Source organism: Pongo pygmaeus, chromosome 21 (genome assembly GCF_028885625.2).
Source record: "Pongo pygmaeus isolate AG05252 chromosome 21, NHGRI_mPonPyg2-v2.0_pri, whole genome shotgun sequence".
NCBI lineage: Eukaryota > Metazoa > Chordata > Mammalia > Primates > Hominidae > Pongo > Pongo pygmaeus.
This window is the reverse complement of record NC_072394.2, coordinates 2,282,094-2,301,183: the sequence shown is the minus strand read 5'-3', so window position 1 is coordinate 2,301,183 and position 19,090 is coordinate 2,282,094.

Sequence of the window (19,090 nt, the reverse complement as noted above, 5' to 3'; positions counted from 1 at the left end):
TCCTTGACCTTGGACTTCTCAGCCTCCATAACTGTAAGAAATAAATGTATTTCCTTTGTAAATTACCTAGTTTCAGGTATTCTGCTATAAGCAACAGAAAATAGACTAAGACAAGGGAGACTGCAGTTCCAGTGAAGCATTAGGGGGTTGGGGCTAGAATGGCCCTTTGGAGTTGGCTCAGCTATATCTCTTTGTGATCAGTCATTGGATGTAGGCTGTCTTGGAAAGAGTCATGATCTAGGACAAGCCTGGTTTTTCAGCTAAAGCAGTCTCCCCGAGGAGTACTGGCAGTAGAAGTCATCTTCTAGCAGCATTGCCAGCAAATGAAGGGATAAGCCTTTCAGTCCTAAAGGGGGTTTTAGATATCACAGGGCCCAACACACTACTTCACCAGTTAATTTTTTTTCTTACAACTCAAGTTTCCAGTCCATAAGAATTACTTTTGTCACCTCCTGTCCCCAAGCACCAAGCAATGATCAAAAGTGCCAGATTCATGGATAAGTTTGCTCTTTTTATTTTTACAAAATGATATTGATTCAAGTCTATCATTTTATATTAATTGAGTGTTTATGTGCTCATTGAATTCAGCAAATACACAAAGCATTTCGAACATTTTGGTGAACAAAACAAAGTCCCTGTCCTCCCGGAGCTTATGGCCAACCCTCCCCATTATTGACCCCAACTTATGAAGTATGTCTTCTGTAGAATAGCTTGTGATTTGGGATTATGGCAGAATAAAAAGAGGGCCTCTGAAAAACAGTACTGTTTTTCAATTTTCCATCATCAGACTAATAATCGTGGGCATGAACATACTTATGATTTATAATAACAACGTAAATCCAATTATACAGTTTTAAATTAAATTTGAAGGCTAACATGTAGCCCATGACTGTCTACTTTTATTGCATATTCACTTCCTGTTTTGCAGGTATTAGTTTGAAAAAATACTTTGAAGGAGTAGGAATTTATCCATGAAGTGAAAAGAGACTAAAGTAATTAATTCAAATGAGGAAGTTTTTTTTATTAGTGAATTATGCCATTCTCACATTCTTCAAACTTAAAGGTTTAACCACTCTGGTTAAATTGATCTCCTCATTCTATTGTAATTTTGACATGAATAAGTGAAGAGTAGGATGGAAATTATAGGTCAGAAATCATCTCCTCTAAGTATCATGATTCTTAGTTGCTTCTCTGTCATTGTACCCATGTTGTGGCTCAAGGATTTATTTAATAATTGCTTGATAATGACAGATGAGAAGGACATTATAATAGATGTATTTAATGCCAGTAGAGAAGTCTGTTTTCATGAACACCCTTTTGGTTACTAGTGTTGTATAACAAACTGTCCCCAAACTTACTGACTTACAGCAACAACTGCTTATTGCTCATGATTTTGTTGGTCAGAAAACCAGACTGGATTCAGCAAAGGAAGTTTATTTCTGCTCAAGAATGTATGGGGATGACGTGACAACTGGGGACTGGAATCTTCTGGAGGCATCTTTGTTCCAATGTCTGGCACATGGTCTGGTATGACTCTTGGATCGCTGATCGGAGCGCCCATCGGTGGCTTTTCCACATAGCTTGGCTTCCTCAGACATGGTAGCAATAGGGTAATTGACCCTCAGCGAGATAGTTTAGGACTCTAAGCACGAGTGTTCTAGTGGATATGAGGCCTTTCATATTCCAGCCTTACAGTAAAACACCTCATCCCTCAATTTATCAGTTGAAGCATTCACAAGCCTGCCCAGATTCAAGGACAAGGATGTAAATTGTGTCTCTTCATGGGAGCAGTCCTGATATCAAAAAATTTGTCCCCATGTTAAAAAAAAAAAAGCTTCTGCAGGTATTGTAAATCAGAAATAGAGAGCTGTAGAAAAAAATATTCTGCATCATGTAAACCATAAGGAGCATGAAAACGTTGAGAAGAAAGCAAATAATGCAATTTATCTCTTTACACTCATGACAACCCTGTGCAGTAAATTTCACCATCCTTATTTTGCAGTTGTTCCAAGTGAAGCCAAGTAAAGATAAGGGACGTAAGCAAACTCTTGCTGTTCATCTTCTTAGAGAAAGTTGGAATTTTGGTGTCTGATACTGAATCTCTTGCTTTTTCCACTCCTGCATTCTGATCTAATTCTGTGATGTCTTGCAGTAGGGTAGAAAAAAAAGTGATTCATGTGCATTCTGGAGGCAATAACATAAGTAGAAATCAAAAGACAGTTGGTTTGAGTTATTCAATGTTTTTGGACACAGTTTTTTCAACTCCAAATTGAGAAGACTTGCCTTGAGATCCATGGAACATGGTTTATGGGAGGTTTATGAGAAAAAGTTTTATTCGATAGGCAAATAACTTCGGGAATTCTTGCATTTCATATTTCATTTTTGGACAATATACTGAAATATCTCAGCAAGACTGCAGTAAGAGAAGAAACCTTTTTATAATATAACCTATTGGTATGCCATGGAATAATTTTCTATGGGCTAACTTCGGACACAGAAAGTGAGATGAGCTCTAATGTATGATTCTAAGATTTTACATCCACTTAAAAATTCACATCAAAGTCAGTGAATAAAAAAAAACATTTTAAAGTGTGTGTGGTTGGATCATATCCTCATGTTTTTAAAGTATCTTTTCTGCTAATCTCTATTTTTATTGGAGTATTTAATTTGTTTACTTTTAATTATAATGATGGATAAGATGGGATTTATACCTGTCATTTGCTGTTTGTTTCCCATATGCCTTATGTCTTTTTCTTCCTGTGTTCCTGCACTATTGTCTTCTTTTGTGTTAAACAGATATGTTCTAGTGTACCATTCAAATTCCTTGCCACTTCTCTTACCATACGTTTTTTTGATATGTTCTTACTGATTGTCCTGGGATTAAAATTAGCATCTTAATTTAAGACAATCTAGTTCTTATTAATACAAAATGGATCTTAACATTGTACAAAAATTTTGCTCCATGATATCCCCATTCCTCCTGCTCTTCTTTGAACTATTATTGTCACATAAATTACATTTTCCTTTATTATAAATTAACTAATACAAATTTATAATTATTGCATTATGAAATTGTCTATTAAATCAGATAGGATAAGAAAATAGGTCAAACAAAAATACTATTTTCCATATTAACCTATGTAGTTAATTTTATGAGTGCTCTTTACTTCCTCATGTGTATTTGAGTTACCATCTAATATACTTTTATTTCAGTCTGAAGGACTCTCTGTAGTATTTCACTTAGGGCAGGTCTGCTAACAAATTCTCTCAAATTTTATTCATTTTGGAATATCCTGAATTTTTTTCATTGTTGAATGAGAGTTTTGCTAAATATGGGATTCTTTGTTGACAATCTTTTTTCTTTCAACACTTTGAGGATGTCATTCCAGTCTTTTCCAGCTTTGGTGCTTGTGTTTCAAAGTCAGCTGTTAATTTTATTGAGGACTGCTTGTGAGGTCATCTTTTTCTTGCTGCTTTCAATAATTTCTCTTTCGTTTGTTATTGTTGTTGTTGTTTTTGACTTTTGTCAATGTGTCTATAGTGTGTGTAGATGTGGATCTTTATGAGTTTATTGAGCTTTTTGGATGTATAGATTAATGTTTTCATCAAATTTGGGGATTTGACCATTATTGTTTGATTTTCTTTCTTCTTGTTTCTCATTTTTTTCATTTTCTGGGACTCTCATTGTATGTATGTTGGTATGTTTCACAGTGTCCTACAAATATGTTCAGCTCTAGTCATTTATTCTTTATTCTTTTTTAAAATTCCTCAGACTAATTTCTTCTGCTATATATTCAAGTTAATTGATTCTTTTTATCTGACACCTCATTTCTTAAACCCTTGAGTAAATTTTTCATGTTAGTTATTGTCTTTTTCAACTCTAACAGAATTCTTATTTGGTTATTTTAAAATATGATTTGTTTCTTTCTTATTAGTCTCTATTTGGTAAGACATCATTGCCATAGTTTCCCTTAATTCTTTAGAAATGGCTTTTTAAGTTATTTTAAAAGTATTTAAAATAGCTGATTTAAAGTTTTTGTCTGCTAAATCCAGTTTTGGTCTGCTTAATTTAATGTAATTTAGCTTAAATTTAAATTAATGTAGCTTAATTGCTAGCTTTTTTTTTAAGTTTCGGTTTCTATTTTTATTTTTTAGGCTTGGCTTCCTAGGAGTTACCACTTGGTCAATATAATTTAGTAAGAAGCAAGTAATTGGTTAAAAGATTTTCATAAATGCTTTATCCTTAGGTCTTTTACCCTTTGCTAAGGGGATGTTTATAAGACAGCTTTAGGTGTTTCACTTCCTGCTTGTGGGAGTCCTCAAAGTCAGCCAGAGGTGAATGACTGAGGTCTTATACTTCCCCAGGTTTTTAACTATACACAGTACTGGGTATGCAAAAGCTCTTCCAAATCCCCAGGAATATGTTGGAGATTTTCAAAATTCCCTCTGGTCCTCAAGTTCTTCAGACTTCCTTTTGGATTTTTAGCCAGGATCTAGCTTTTCCTAAATGGAATCACAGCTTTAGGCATCTACAATGTTGCTAGCAGATTGTGATTCTTTCCACTAATCTCCAAAGATAGGGCTTTTCTTTGCTGAGTTGAGGTCTGAGTGAAATAAAATAGCCACACCAACCTGGAAATAGAGATTTTTCTGGGAAATTACTAGTTTGGACAAAATATTGACTGTGCTTTGAGGATGGGGCTTTTAATAGACCTCCAAAAGATGCCAGTCCTCTTTTTCTGTGCCACTGAGCGGTTGAGAGAGTGTGGTGGCAAGTTAAATGCCACACAGTCTGCGGTCTTACTGAGATTTAGTCATTTCTTTTAGATAAGAAATTTTGTTTGTTGGTGGTTTTAATTTCAAGAATTCTGAAATTACTGGTTTTACTTGATTTGTCAGCATTTTCATTGTTTTTGTAGGGGAACAGGTTCATAGACATCCTCACTTTATCATTTCATAAACTCATCTAATGCTGTTTTTTTTTAAACTTCATGTTGATGTGCATTGGTGTGATCTTTTTATTTTATTGTCCTTTATTGTCCTGGATTTTGCCACTTAGAAATGTATGTCCTTTACTTCTGGTAATATTTCTCACATGATTTTTAAAACATTTTCCCTTTCTCACTTTTCCTTTTTCTCTCCATCTGAAATGTCCACTTCTTATATTAATTTCCTAAATCTCTTACTATTTATCTCATATTTTTTGTTTCTGCTCTCTTTTTTCTATATTTTAATAATTTTTTCTATATTTTAATAAGTTAATAAGCTGCATGTGGGCAGCTTTCACATTTGGGCTTGAGGAATATTTCAGCAATTTGTCATATTAATGCAATTTTGAAATTAAAATGGTTAATTACAGTATAACAGAAAGTGTACTCACCACTGTAACTCATAAACTTAGTTGATATTTATCTTCTTGAGCTACTTTTGGATGAGTGATTTTGGTAATTATATTCTAAATTTCTAAAAATTATTTATCTTCCATTATTTAAAAAATACTCTTTTGTTTTATGAATATAACAATTTCTTATTCTTCACTGTGCCAACCAACTAACATTTTTTATAAAGTTTTGCTTTATGTTTTCTGGACTCCCTAAAATGTCTATTTTTTTTCCTGCTTATTTTGGTCTCTCTTTTTCAAGTTGGGAGCGTATTCCAGTATCTGGTGGTCCTTGGTTGCCTGTTTCATACTAAGAGTGAGACCCTAAAATTTACTGGCAACTTTGCATGCTTTGGTGGGCTTTTAGGCTGGTGGGATTGCATTCGAGTGATTATTTGGATAGTGAGCAGATCATTTAGCTAGGGGACTCATGCTAGTATGCAAACAATATTTTTCATTGAAGCCACTGAGTTTCTTTAGAGAATAAATTTTTTACCACTTGCATGGAAGCTAGAAATCTGGTTTCCATCATCTTATATACAGACTTTTGTTAATAACCAACTTATTGTCGACCCTACATCTTGACTCTTCTGTCTACTTTAACCACCATACTAGTATCTCTGAGTGCCATCCCTTTCTGGGGATCTTCAGGTAAAATTATCCCTCCCATTTTCCCCATATCCTCTGCATCTGCCAACTCAGTTATCATCCTTCATCTATTTTCTCCCTTCAAAACTTGTTGAAATCTTTTATCTGTTGATGAAGACTCTCTTCTTCTGTTCTCTTTGCCCTTGACTGATAGCATTTTATACCTTACTCTTATTTTAGGAGGTCTTTAAAAGAAGAGAAAATAAATCATCTTCAGATGGAAACCTTTCACATTTGACTTTATGAGTAAGACTTTTGGGATACTTTTTATGTTAGTCTTGTCATGAACAATTATCACATTCCAAAATGTGGGCAGCTTTCACATTTGGGCTTGAGGAATATTTCACAAAGAGCAATTTGTCATATTAATGCAATTTTGAAATTAAAATGGTTAATTACATTATAACATAGAAAGTGTATCATAACTGTAACTCATAAGCTTAGTTGATATTTACATACATAGGCAATCCACTTACCACCCAGATTAAGATGTAGACTTTTCCAGCATCACAGAAGGCTCTGTCATGCTTCCTTTCAGCCAATACTCCCCTCAAACACAACCACTCATCTAAATTTTAAGGCTTTAAATTAGCTATATTTGTTCTTGGACTTCATATAAGTGAAAACATAAAGCATGAACTCTTTTATATATGGCTTATTTGACTCAAAAGTACATCTACAAGATTTGTCATGTTGTTATGTGACACATTAATTAATTTATTGCTTTATAATACTTCATTATATGAATGTGCCACCGTTTATCACTCTATTGTTGATGAACATTTATGTTATTTTCAGTTTTTTTCCACTATGCAGAAACCTGAAATAAACATCCATATACAAGTTTGAAAAAAGTATTTTATAAGGACATTGGTATATACATACCCAGGTAGCAAAAATTAAAACCCCAAAAGGAAGAAATGGATTTGATACAATGATACCAAGATGTGTGATTATCATATGAGGGAGTGAGTGTGATGTTTATTAGCTGGTATGGAGGGCGGAAATTTTGAGTGTTTTTGAAGATTTGGAAGAAAGCTGTTTCCTAAGAAATGAGATAAATATTATGAACTAGATAAGTATTTTGAATTATTGCCTTCTTGCTGATCAAGGTGTGATTATGCAGTTCTCTTTCTCCGATGTTCCAGCTGTTCAGATTTTCGAGTGAACTGAATGAAATAAAGCAGATACAACATGAAATTGATGATAATCTATAGCATTTTAAAAGGGTTACAATTTCACCTAAGTACCACATAAGTGGTTTGTTTAAACATCTCGGTTATATTTTATGAGTTGGGTTTCTTGTATAACTACGAGGGAAGTGAAGCCATTAAGTCTTGGTCTTTGGCACTGTCACTGGTATTTCCATTAGTTTGTCAAATTAAAGGTTATATAATGCTGTTAAAATGGCTAGTTGTATTAAACCAATTGCTCTAAAATGTAAATATGTAAAATGTTTTATTTCCGTGTCTAAAATGCTCAGATCAACATATTCATGTAAGACATTGGTTCTCGAACTATTTTCCCCATGTTAAAAGCCTCAGTTCAGCATCACTTGGGAACTTGTTGGAAATACAAATCTTGGGGCTCCCCACAAGACCTACAGAACTGGAAACTGTGGGGTTGGGGCCCAGCAGTCTGTATTTTAACATGTCCTCCAGGTAGTTCTTATATGTATTAAAGTTCGAGAACCACTGGTTTAATACACTACTTTTTAATCCTGGTTGTGCATTTAAATAGGACTCCTGGGAGTTACCCAGTGGTAACCCCCAGGAATCCTACTTAAATGATCTGAGATGGTGTGAGCAATGGGAATTTTCAAGTATCCTGAGATGATTCTAGTGTGTGGCCAAGGTTGAGAATCATTTATTTAACACAATCCAAAGAAATAGCATCCTAGGTTTACTTAATTTTGGCCACTGGATAGAATAAGAGCTCGAAGCTATCGTTTTGCATTTCGAGATAGGTCTTTGATATAGTTCCTTTCTTTATCTGAGTCTAATTAAGAATATACAGTGCCTTCAGAAAGTAAAGGGACCATTGATTGTTAAAAGTGGCTCTCTTGTTCCAGTTTCATAGAAAACTCTTCCGTTGAGAAAATAGAAGTGGCTCATTCAGTGGCATGTATGAAACAAATATTGTAAAATGAGCATATTGGCTTAATGAGGAGCTTGAGTTAGAAAGGAGATTCAATTCTGGATCCTGCTAGGTACAAAACAAATATTGTAAAATGAGCATATTGGCTTAATGAGGAGCTTGAGTTAGAAAGGAGATTCAATTCTGGATCCTGCTAGGTACAGAGAGTCTGGCGGGAGTGCTACTCTGTATTTTTAATGACTTGTTCTTCAAGGTGAGAACATGCTATAGGCTTCTCTTATCCACAAATTCCTCATTTAAAACAAGACTCAAGCAATAAGAACCTGTGTTTCCTTTGTATTAGATTGTTTTGCTTTCCCATAACCCTCTGGCTTTGGAGGTGCTATTTATTTGTAGAGCATGGTGGGATGGGGACCATAGATACTCTGAAAGTCAAGATGTGCAGAAAGGTCCATTCTCTGCTAATAAGTTGATACTAAAGTCACAAAATGGCTAAGCATGTTTACAAAGAGGTGAAGACCTTTGTCATTCTGGACCCCTCTTGGCTTCAGTAAGGATGGAACCATGTTTGACAGGCTGAAGAAGAAACCCAGAGCTAGCAAAGAAGACAGGGTTTATTGTGAGGACTTTACATATAATGTAGTCCAGTGGTGGTGGGCTGGACAAGAAAAAACTTCTACCATTTCTAAAAAGCATGCAGTTCATATAGCATTTTCACTTAGCACTCTCCCTCTAACAGCCTCCAGCTGGAAACCTTCTTGTAATCCAAAACAAAGGGCTCAATCCCCTGTATGGCCTGCATTCCATGGGATGGGCTAGGAGTTTAGATGTTCCTCATAGATAAGGAATGAAACTCTGGATTGGCCATTCCTGCATTCCTTAGCTTGAACTCCAAATGCACATTCTTCTCAGACCATAGTCTCATTCTCTGGGTATGCTTAAGTAAAGTTATTGCTGTCACGTGCATATGCTATACAACCTCCAACTACAACCTCCCTGAATTAAGGTGAAAATTTGCTAAACTAAAGGTATATTGATTCTCACCCTCATAACACCTCCTATTAAGGTGAAGAGAAAGTTTTGAACAAGTGTGAAAGAAGAAATTATTTTGTAATTTACAAGAGCTTTATTCAGAAATGTATTTTGCTGAGATAATCTTGGAAAGTTATATTCCCAGGAAGCCACAAGCAATAAATCCTACTAAGATTTTGCACAGCAAAGCAGTCTGACATCTCTGTCACAACAGCAGCATAATTTCCTAAGACTCTGAATGTCCAACTTGCTTTCCTTTCTCTCCCATAATGCCTCCACACCCAATGGCCATAGCTAACTCTACTAAAGCTCTGAGTGATGTAGGCTGATGAGGGAAACAATGCCATTGCCCTGCCTTTTGCTGGATAACTTCAGACTTTTGTGAATGTCAGAGATCTAGTCAGGATGTTGATCAAGAAGATCCAATGTCAAACGCCTTGAGAATTTCTCTTTTCTGGGTCTAGTAGTGGTTATATTAATGATGAACATCCAAGGAGACAAGACAGTGGACTTAATCAGTTTTCCCTGTTGGAAATTCAGCCATAATTTACCTGGGTATGGGCTTTTCTCTGGCCAGAGATCCTCATAGGCATTATGTGAATGTTTGTAAGTTATATAATCTTAAAAATGGTAGTGATGGGATTATTTACATAAGCAAATATTGACTGCCCGTGATTGTGCTGGGCTTCAGAGGTATAACTCCTTATTTTCAGTTATTTAGTTGAGTTGGAGTTAGTGTAGAAATCCAGAAATTATGCTAATATAATTCCTTCAAATATGAGATGACTACGAGATAGAAAAATCTGACGATAATCTTAGCTTAATACTGCTGGATTTCCCCAAATATTAGGCTTTTATCCTACTCCCTATCCAAGCTTCCCAGTGACTCTTGCTTTTGGGTTTTACAAGTGTATCTCAAAGTAAAGATGTTCTGACTCAGTGTAGAAGTTGATATGGTTCAAGTCAACTCCGATGTGTTTTCCATCAGCATCTAGAAAATGTTATTCCAAAGCAACCTCAAATTTTAAATATTTGTAGGATTTCCTGGAAATGAACACATTTGAAGGAAAATATACTAGGTGGCAGGGCTGAAAAGCTGATTTTTTGGCTGCTCTTTTGATAAACTGGGAACTGAGAGAGTTGGATTTCCCTGGAAGTTCTAGAAGGACGGTGGCTGACCTGGGCCTTATTTTTACTTCTGATTAAGTAGTTTTTCTAGTAGATAGCTGCTATGGCAAACTATTTGAGAGAGAAAACCTGACCATTTGCCCGTCCAATTGCTCTAGACTTACTAACATTTATGTTGTAAGACTCTGGCTGCAGTTTATTTTAAATGAAAAAAGTCCTGATATTTTAACATAGAGTACTAATTCTTTCCCAACCTTGTCAGCATAGAAAAACATGGGCCTTGGGAATGCTAGTTTCTGTCCTCTTACCAGCAGCTGGGTGGTCCAGCCCAGACCATTTGTTAAACATTGTTGAAGGCCACTGAGTAAGGATAAACACTTCTTGGAAGGAGCAGGAGTCAGGTAGTGGGAGCTGCTGTATCCCATGAATGAACGTGGATATTTATATCTCCATTTAAAGTAGTCTGTTTGTGATGATCCTGTGAAGAGAACAATATGCCTCTCTCCAATGATGTCATGATTTCTGAAAAAATAATACCTTGCCTCTGGTTTTATTTGTTATTATTATTATTTTATGCTCCAAACTGTTGTCCCTTTGGGCACTCTCAGGTTGTTCATGAAGGAGGTTAATGAGTGAGGAGTGCACCTAGGTGAGTATAAATCTTTCGCTTCTTATGACGCAGCAGAAAGTGGAGTCCTGTTCCTCTGATTCAGAAGTTCTTGTCCCTGTTCTGGGGTGAACTGCTTAATGTCTCTCCATCTCTTGACTCCTTCACCAAAATGAGGACACCAGTGACTCTTTTTAATTGCTCAGGAATGTGGCATTTGAAGATAATACTTGAAAAAGTGGTGGTGGTTTTTTGAAAAAAGATTCTATGTAAATACCAAATGATAATAAAAATGATTAAAACTTCAAGCATCTCGAGTATGGGAAGAAATAATTTAGGAAGAAACCACATCTAATGGATATTTCACAAATGCTATTCTCTCTACTGTGTTTATCTTTGATGAATAGAATGCAGTCAAATACTATACAAGTGCATCACATCTCTGCAGTGGGTACTGGAAGTCAGGGGTAGGGAGAATGGGGAGGGGAGGGGATGGATTTTTACGCTTCCTGTGGGAGTTGGGTGATAACAAAAATACTAGTAGATCATGGCCGTTGCATTTCCCTAATGATAACTAACTTAATGGGAGCCTTCCCATACCAGAGATTTTTTTATATTGTTGTGTGTTTTATAGCATTATAATTATTTGTGAACTTGCTTTTATTTTCTTTTGGACTATCAATTCCTATTATGTAAGGAATGTGTTTCATTCATCATAGTAATTGCAGCATCTAGCCAAATATCCAGCACATAGCAGGTGCTTAAGATGAGTCTGACAAATTAAAAATAATGTTGTCTTTCATTTAAGGCCCAGACTATTTGTTAGATTCATTTCTAAACAATTTTACAGGTGATAGCATGGGAAATCCCCACTACAGTGATGGACACACATACCATTAGCATTCTGCAGTGCAGATATAAAAGAGATTATAGGAGAAATCTTAGAGAAGTAGCAGAGTTTGCATAATCCTCAGATTTTCATTATCTTACAGCTTAAGCATGGCCAGTGGTTCTGCAGAGAGGAGCCCTGTCCTCAGTGTGTTCTACTTCAGTGGTTTTCAAGATATACCTTGGGTTAGCATCAGCATTACTTGAAAACTTGTTAGAAATGCAAATTATTGGGCCATACTCAAACCGACAGACTCTGAAACTCTGGGATTGGGACCAGAAATCTCTGTTTTATCAAGTCTTGCAAGTGGTTCAATGAACACTGAAGTTTGAAAAATTATGATTGTACACAATTGTGGTGGGAGTCAGGGTTGGGAAAGAATATGCAGGGAACATCTATGAGATTATGAAACAATGGCAGCTCCCTTCCGGGGTAAGTGGCCATGTGAGAGGTGGGTAGAAGTGGCTGAAGCTGGTATCAGCCTGTTCTTCTATTGAGGTAACTGAGCTGCTGAGCCCGCTCTCCCCTAAGCTCACCAGAAAGTGAGAAGAAAGAGTCTCCAGGGCCATTCACATTCATCCCTCATCAGGGTTGTCCTACTATCATGGCTTTACAGGTGTGGAAAGTGAAGCCCATGGAGTATGTAACTTGCCCCAGGGTATTTAGTTGATGGTGGTGAAGTCCAATTCAAACCTACACAGTCTCACTCAAGATCAGTGTTATTGGCAGGTATCAGAATCACCTGGGGCACTTGGTCAACACAAGAGAGCAGGCCCTGTTCCACCTCAAGAAGCCTGGGCCTGGGTGCTCTATTAGGTCTCCAGGTGGTTCTGGTACACCCTAAAGTTTGAGAAGTGCTGTTTTAGAGCATTAGTTCTCAACACTTGCCAGGAGCATTGAAAAAACACAAAGGCTCAAGTTATCCCCCAGACCAATTATACCAGAAACTCTCTACATGGAGCTTTGGCATCAGCATTTATCAAAGCTCCCAGGTGACTTCAGATATAACCAGCATACCTGAGCAATCACTGCCCCTAGAGTCTACGCACCTAACCTACAGGCTGCAGCTACCTATTAGTGTCGGTGATATTTCTAAAGCACCTGGTGCAATGCTGACTGGTAGTAACATTTGGTCAATGTTGGATGATCCAATATTTCCTTATGGTCTTCTACTTCTCAAACTGTTCTCCTCCCCAGAATAGATCTTAGGAAAAGTTTTGTAATTCTGAGGTTTGTTCCTAGCAACTGCTCACCTCTCCTCCCTTTGGTTCTCCCCTTCTTTCTGGAATATCTTGCAATCTGGACTTACCTATCACTCCCTGTTCTTTGAGGCTTTCTTACTTGAGCCAGAAACCCCTGCCAGATCCTTATTTACTCAGGTTTTCAAATACTCTTTTTCCCTAAAATTAAGTTTCCTTAATGGACGCATGATATTAATCATTATTGGTTTCTCCAAGTGTTGCCTACAGACCACTTGTACCAAAAGTACCCCTGGAATGCTTGATAAAGTGCAGGTTCCTTATTCCTCTACAATTTTTGTAAAACAGAATATTTGAAGCTGAGCCTCAGAGATCTGCCTTTTAATAAGATTTTCAAGTGATCTTTTTTCACACCTCAGTATCAGGTTGATGCCTCTCAGCCTAGCACAATGTCACGTAGACTGTAAATTTCTATAGACTTCTGCTGAACTCTCTAGAACAAGGAGTTAATCGTGTCTGATGAAGTAATGTCTCCTAAGGTGTTACTGACTGGTAGTTGCAGGTGTGAAACTTTTTCAGCACCCTTTACATTTAACAAAAATGGCTTAGGGCTACCAGCCTTGATTCCTTACTACCAAGGACTACTGTGCATGCTCTTTCAGAAAGGTCTCCCAATAATGCTCTTAAATCACATTTATTTATTACTATTTAGTACCCAGATTAATACTACAGCAGACCCTATTGTCTTCCATCCACTACCCGCCAAAGGGGGACTCAGGGACATAGCAGGTGTCTTCCATTTCCTGGCAGCTGTGTGTCCTCCACCTGCAGCCCAGAAAATCTGGCTCCTGCATTTCTAAATATTTTTAGAGTGTTCTTATTACCAGTTTCTGGGATAGCATAATAAGGAGGGCTTGCACTATATTTGGAATTGATGGTTTTCAAAGACTCAATTTCCAAATCAAATACCTAAATTGGCACCCAATTCTTAATTACCCATTGATTCTCAAAATACCCCATGAGCTCCACCAAGTAGAAACGGGAAATGAAATAAAACATGCCATCTGTCTACCGGACGGACGCTATTTGAAGGAGTGGTTTCAAAATTTCACTTTGGTTTTAAAGATTTGTTACTTGGAAGAAGCTATGTACTTGGCACTATTTTATTTTGATGGAAAAATAATTGTAGAGTATTAGTGTTTTTGAAGAGAGTTTATTTTACCGAAGCTTCATGCTCACATTTTTGTTTCCAAATCCAGACAAAGTTTTCTACACTTGACAAGTATCATGTGAAGATCAACATTCCATTTTAAGCATCTTGCGTGATTGATTGGATCCCTGAGTCTCAAGCCCTCAACCTTTATTGTGCATCAGAATTAACCTGATACATTTGAAAATGTTTGCATCCCAGGTCCTACACCTAGATCTTCAGATAAAACTGGTCTTTAGTGAGAGCTAGTCACATGTATTAAAAAAAAAAAATCTTCCCAAGTGAGTCTAAGGGAAAACCAGAGTAGAATAGTGGACCAGAAATGAAGTGTTTGAAACAAATTAATCCGATGATCAAGATTATGGACTTTTAAATTTGTTTTATAACTCTTTTTGAAAAAAAAAACCCTTCATTTTAACTTTTCCTTCATTGTTTCAATTTTCTATGTAAATGTCAATTACATCATCTTATTTTTGGAACAAAATGAGCATAAATATTTTTTAGAATGGAAGCAAATAAAACATGAAAGAATTCTGATTCCTAATGGAATTAAGAGAATGAACTTAAACTACAGTGTATATCAACAAGGCAGATGGAGGTTTAATATTTTTTTTTTTTTTTTTTTTGAAACGGAGTCTCACGCTGTTGCCCAGGCTGGAGTGCAGTGGTGTGATCTTGCCTCTCTGCAACCTCCGCCTCCTAGGTTCACGCCATTCTCCTGCCTCAGCCTCCCAAGTAGCTGGGACTACAGGCACCCGCCACCACGCCCGGCTAATTTTTTGTATTTTTAGTAGAGACAGGGTTTCACCACGTTAGCCAGGATGGTCTCGATCTCCTGACCTCGTGATCCGCCTGCCTCAGCCTCCCAAAGTGCTGGGATTACAGGCGTGAGCCACCGCGCCCGGACAACAATTTTTTTTTATATCACAAAGATTTACTGAGAATTTTAAGTGCTAGACATTGGGCTTTGGCTATCTCTATTTTGGTAGATGACATACTTGGTTAGGGTTCTTTGGTTGTAAGCAACGGAATTAAATTTTACTAACTCAAGCAGAAAAAAAATTATAGGAGGGGTTGGGGGACTGTGTGGTAAGATATGAGCATGAAGGGAATGAAAAGAAAGAAACATTAGAAAGGATGGAACCAGGCATTCTAGTAATCTCAGTAACAGCAAATGTGCAACTGAGTTGCTGGGGCTAAAATGTTGGAATACAGATATCCCAATTTTTTTTTTTCAACTTTTCATTACTCAGCTCACATTACAAAGTCCCAGGACAGAAAGTCCAATATGTCCAGCTTAAGTAATGCGCCCACAAAGTTGGCAAGGAAGGCCAGGCACCTTGATTTACAGCTTCACCAGCTTGGACCTAATGAGAGTAAATAATTCTCCAGAAGGCTGTTACCAAAAGAAGGATGTTGGACAAGCAAAAGGAATCCTTCTCCAGGTCTCTATAAAATAAGTTTAACCAAGACGTAGTGTTATAAGATCCACGTAAATGATATTTGTTGTGGGTCAGTTTCACTCATTTATATCTACATGAGTCTGGAGAGGTAAAGGCTTTTGTCCTAAGTTTTTACAGATAATAGAAAAATTGAGGCACAGAGACATGTAGTCAGTTGGTAAAAGTCGTAGAGGTGACAAATGTCAGTGCTGGGGTGCAAACTGAAAACTGTCATTTTATCACCACACACATTCCTGCCTACCCATTCTTAAGAAGTTTAAGAGTGTGGGAGAGAACCAGTGAAAGATGATGGATGTTGCAGGAGGCAAATGTTATTCGGGGTAATTGGAAAGACCTTTAGACAAGGTTGGGACCTGTAAAAACATAGTAGTGCAAGGGAATGCTGCAGTAAAATATATTTCAGGGAGACAGAAAGGAGTGAACAAGGACTTAGGGGCAGTTGAAATGAATCAGTGATGGCAATATTGGTATGGAGGTCAGGTAGGGTCTTGGATTTGTATTTTATTTGCCTAGTAATAAGAAACAGTCACACTTTTTGATTGGGGTAAGGAATGGAAGCACCAGGAAATCTGTGTTAAAAAAGGAGTAGTCTATGTCTGCATGCTCTATTAATGGAGTGAGTGGGGCTCTGAAAAAGGAGCCAAACAGGTATTGAGCAGCTGAAAGAAAGTGAAGCTAAGGAAACCTGTGCTAGTGAACTGGGGGTGAGGGTGGAGGAGCACTGATGGGATCCAGCTGCTGAATGGATGTTAGGGATGGTGGTAAGGGGAAGGGAAATGTCAAATAAGTTTTAAAGGTTTTGAGCAAAGAAGGCCACCTGATGGGAGTACCATAGTATGCACAAGACAGGAAGAAGAATAAGCTTGGAGGAAAAGAGAGATGGTCAGTCTTCTGCAAATGGAAGACTGATGCCTGAAAGAATAATGTAGCCTAGAAATAGAGTTGGAAAGTTATCTCTATAGAAATGATGCTTGAGACATAGCATGAACCAGAAGTGAGCTTTTGAAGTTACACACTTGAGAAAGGATGGCAGTGTACTAGTACAGCTTTGGAATGCTCCCTAAAATTAGTCTGACCTTGATGGTGTGTAAAACTCAGGGCTAATTCAGAGTTCATTTTTATATTAAATTTCTTCTCATTTTTAAAGCAATCATCAAAATAACATTATTTTCTGTTTCAAACTTGAAAGATTTCAGACGACTGGCATATGTCCCTTTTCTTAGTTGAGCCCATCATTCCTTCACTTCAACGAACTCTCCTATATGTGAATGGAGTGCATAAAAGGGAAGGATTTTGAGGAATCATCTTTGCTGTAAGCAGTAGTTACTGTAAAGTAGCAGAGCTGAAAAATAAATACCTCAGAGCTTTATATTGGTGAATTACCTCATTTTTATTGATGAATTGCCTCATTTTACCGATGTAAAACTGTGTTTTTCTAGCCACTGTTTCTAAAGACATAGGAATTCCCAGGAGTTCGCATCAGGAATCTAGAAAAGACCAATGTCATCTCATAGAAAACTCATGAGCTTATCTGGTAAGAGAAGGGAGGGGCTTCACATGACTTGCCTGCCTTTTTCCCTCCTAGGTGCTTGTGATGTTTGTTCTTGGTATCATGTATAGAATGCTGGTGTGTTTGCCTCAAATCCAGATTGTCAACATTTAGTTGTCAGAAAGATAAAACTATGATGCTTATATAAATATAGGATATAGTGCAGTTTTTATTAACTAGTTCACTAGTTTATACTAGTGAGCTAGTATAAATTAACACTAGTTCACTTAAATAACTCATCCAGAAACATGACGTGCCTGGTTCAAAGGGCCTTTGAGGATTAAGAGTGTATATAGTCTACCAGGAAAGACATATTAAAATAAAATTTTACCTTTGAAGTTAGAGACAAAACAGTTTAAAAAGCTATTAGGCAATAAAATCATAACCTTTGGGACTGTCTATTCAATCAGAAAAAAAGTAATTTGCACTTCTATAGGATCAACATTTTAATTAAGGTAACTGGTAAACTCACAGAGGCTGGGCCCTGATCAAGTACAAACAGCAAATCAAGTAAGGTTTATTTTCCTAGAGTAGAGCAAATGTTGACAAATTACAGTAGACCAAAATCCACTGGCCACTTGGTTTTCTAAATAAAGTTCCTTTGGGACAAAGCTATACCCATTTGTTTGTTTCCTATGGCTGATTTTGTGCAACAAAGGCAGAGCTGAATACTCGTGACAGAATATATGGTTCTCAGAGCCTAAAATGTGTACCATATGACCCTTTGCAGGAAAAGTGTCTTGACTCCTGGCCTAGAGAATGAAATGATCCTTGGGTGGGCTGTTAAATGATGAACATGCAATAATCCACTTACCTGCTTGTACATTGTGGATAATTTCTCCCAACAAGGCAAAGAAATGGAAATCTTGACAAGGGAAATCTTGTAGTGTAAGGATGAAAAACAACAAAGCTCAAGCTACCTGGTGTGCAAGTTCAGGGGTCATGTCTTGACTCCCAGTCATAATCCAGTTTTAAGAGTATCGGTTTCTTGTGTATATTCTAGTGGGAAGAGAGAGATAAAGAGACACAGAGAGAGAGAGACAGAGAGAGACAGAGAGAGAGAGAGAGAGAGAGAGAGAATGAACTGAGTCTATACTGCAGTGAACTGTGAGTGTGGATTTGATTTCCTTGCCTCAGCCCTGCAACTCAGGACAGTCACAGAACATGGGTTGTCTAAGGTGTCACTCTGGGAGCCAGAAGACCTGCATTCAGACAGAGGCTCATTGTTTTAAGGTTTGTATTTAGTTTGGTTCCAGCGTGACCTGTTCTTTCAGCTCCTCAAACACTCAGCACCTCCCTTTTCAGAAACAGCCAAGGAGATGAACCATATTTTCTCCCTACAGAAACACTGAAGTCAAGCTCAGAGTCTGCTTGTTTGGGAGGCAACATGCCTTCCCAGTTCTAGAAGAGAAAGTCGGACCAGGTGACCTCTGCTTTTCCAAAATCTGCGTTGTGCTTCTAATACTACATTTTATTCTAGAAGATACCAGGAATCTGCTCTTCACCAAAATGGGATTACCACTTTTATCCTTCTGGAACTGGAAGACATGGGCTTTCCCAACATTTAACAGATTAGAAATCCCTGAGAACATATTCTTCTTTTACTCCAAACTGAGTGTGACCCTTCGGGCATCAGTCATTACTACCATGGTATCATTGTTGTCACAATTAGTAAATGATTCTCATTCATTCCTTTAAGAAAAATAGCCATGACAATAATTTTTCTAATTGATTTTGTTTTATATCAAACTTCAGTTTAAAAAAAAGATATTCATATGCTCAGATAGTTAAATTATGCCTATATTTCAGAACCCAAAATGTACAACATGTGATGAAAAGAAATTATCCCTCTCAGTCTGCTTTTCTGCTACTCAAGTCATTCTCCCCA